Source organism: Triticum dicoccoides, chromosome 3A, assembly GCF_002162155.2.
Source record: "Triticum dicoccoides isolate Atlit2015 ecotype Zavitan chromosome 3A, WEW_v2.0, whole genome shotgun sequence".
In the NCBI taxonomy this organism is placed as follows: Eukaryota; Viridiplantae; Streptophyta; class Magnoliopsida; order Poales; family Poaceae; genus Triticum; species Triticum dicoccoides.
This window is the reverse complement of record NC_041384.1, coordinates 206,599,585-206,602,640: the sequence shown is the minus strand read 5'-3', so window position 1 is coordinate 206,602,640 and position 3,056 is coordinate 206,599,585.

The window sequence follows — 3,056 nt, the reverse complement described above, 5'->3', positions numbered from 1 at the left end:
ATTGCAATCAAACACACAGGCCTGGCAATTCATAGAGAACACTCAAAACAATCGATGATTATGCATCCCAGCGACTCACATGTCAGAGGCAATATTTACTTCACAACTAAAGAAAAAAGAAAAAATTGATCGACGCTGCTGATAGCAAAGGGCGCCCCATTCGAAAATATCAAACGCATGTCTTGCTAAAATCAATGAGCAAAATTTGACAAGGTTGTCCCATTACAAAATATCAAATGCCTACGATTGTGGAATGGGCAGGGTTTGCCATCAGTTCAGACATTGACATGGCACCTCGTGCTAAATAAACCAACTGTTCTTTTTGTGCAGTTCCACCAAAATCAACCAAATTCGCGCGTAGCTTGTATGATTTCGCCCTTATATGTTGCAATGCCTTGAACTTATCGGCACCTCCTTTCTTGTGGTGGAAATGAATGATTTGATGTATTCATGAACATTTTGTGCAGTTCCCATTGAAATCAAGCTGAATACCCATGTTTGCACAAATACAAAAAAGTGATTAGTATAGAGCAAATTGTACTATGAATTGACAGTTTCAACAGGCACATACATGGTCCATGTAGAGCACACTTTTAGAAAAATGGAACTCACCAGAAAGAATCCTAGAACAACATTGTACTCGCGCATCACAGCAAAAAAATGGAGATTTTGTCAGTCCTTTTGAGCTGAAGTTAGTTTGGTCTTGTGGGGAGTAATGTAACCATCCTTCAACTGCTCCTTCTGATGATAAGATAGACAGGGCTTCTTCATCCTGGCATAATCGGAACTAGTCACTTCACGTACTCCACATTCTTCTTTAGAGGAAGATGATCCTGTTGTGCAAAGACAAGAGGACTACTAAATGCTAGCATCACTATTTGCTCGAAAAAAAGGAAAGGAAATATTTAAAACAGCACAGATGAAGCACTTCTCAAGGACAATACCACTTTTTCATGACAGTATCTAAACAGTAGCACAACACCAATAGGGATGACAAAGCTCAATCATATGGATGAAATCAGTGGGCGAGTACCAACCTTTGTCAGGACGCTTATTGTGTACAGCATACAGATGAACCAATTCTCCGGAACCATCTGTTGCTATCTACGGTGGTGGCCATGCTTACTATATACTCCTCGATTAGTTTAATGTTTCCAACATCTTCTTGCGCAGTTCCACTAAAATATATGGTATCTTCAAAGAAGATCCCTGTTTGCACAAGTAGAGATAATTATATATTACATTAAGAGTGGCATCAAATCAGTGGCAAAAAAATTGCTCGTTCCAGCCATAGCAATAAATTAAGATGCAAAACTATATCATTACTTGTGTCATCACAATTCTAGTGCTTCATTACAGCACCGGGAGTTGATTTTTGTTTTTCTTCCCCTTGTTCTTCCCCTTCATCACTTGGTTCAATAACAAACAAGCTTCACCTTCAATGTAAGATTTGGCATGTCAATTAGGGAGCACAAGTATAGTACTAAACTTAATTTTCTGATGAAAGTGGCAAAATACAGGCCAACAGTTGTGAAATATCCTTATCTTACCTCAATGGGATATTACGGTGCACATACAGATTGGAAGTCTTGTCTCCATTTGTGCAGTTCACTAAAATCAAGCAACATTATCGTACAAGTAGCACAACATATGAATGCACACTGCAGAATCATGTGAAAGAAGGCTAGTACTGACCTCTCATGATGCGGAATTCAAACAACTCACAAGAAGAAGATCTGAACCAAATTCGCCTTAACGGATAGGAAGTAAGATCTACTCTTGTGCAGTTCCACTAAGATCAAGCAATCAAGCAACGTTGTCGGTGTGACATTTTGGTTGAACTGCACAAAACACTCTTAAAACAAAAGTGTTTTGTGCAGTGCAACAAAAGGTCACAATGGCAACGAGGTGAAGCAGATAACCCTGTTTACACAGAGGTGCAAAGGAAACAATTAGTGGTCAATAACGGTGGATGACACAGAAGCCAAAAAAAGAAGCATCTACCTTATCTAAATGGGAAAGAAAGCAAGACAGTAGCATTTCTCAAACGGTGGCATTGATTAATATTAACATAGAGATTATATTAACAATAAAATTCGTGAAACACGTAATTTGCTTTTAACTGTGGCATTGCATCAATTTTCGAGCGGTATTATTAGAGGGTGTTTGTTTACAGGGACATTTTGGTGTAGGGACTAAAAAAACTCCGTGTCAGTCCCATCTAAACCAAAGAGGAGGGACTTTTAGGGACTAAAAGTGGGCATTTGGGACTAAAGAAAGAAGACCCCGAGGGAGTCTTTTTGGGACTTTTTCCAATAGTTGCCCCTGCCACGCATCACACCTTGTCTCTATTAGTTCATTACTAGGGGTAACATGGTCTTTTAGCATGTCATTTAATAACCTCTAGTCCATGTTTAGTCCCTGGAGCCTAGCAGGTAGGGACTAGGGAGTTTTTAACCAAACAGGGCCTTAGATTAACAACAGCTAATGAGTTGCACGGCACAGTGAATGCACCAGCACCATGTGCATCTACTGGTCCCAGTTTTGTTATCTTTAGACGCCTTTCCCTATGCGAGCGCAGCAAATCTAGTCCTGCTCAAACTCTACAGCCTTGTCCCTTCCTTTCCTTTTTGAACTAGTACTTTCGCCCCTTCCTTTCCTCTTTGAACCACGTCATAGATTTATGCGATACACCTTTCCCCACTACTTTCCCCCATCCCTTTCCTCTTTGAACCATGTCCTAGATTAATGCTATACAACTTTCCCCCTTCATTTCCTCTTTGAACCACGCCCTAGATTCATGCTATATACAACTTTTCCCGCTACTTTCCCCCACTCCTTTCCTCTTTGAACCACGTCCTAGATTCATGGTATACATGCAGCTAGAGCAATGCATGTGGAGTAAGTAAATTATACCTTAAGGTTCTTGGGGCGTGGTTCGGTGGGCGACGGGACGGCGGCGAAGAAGAAGGGGTCAGAGGCCCTCCCGCGCCGCCGTTGGGTGGAAAGTGAACAGCTGCGCCGGTAGTCCCTCGCCGACGGCGACAGCGTTAAGC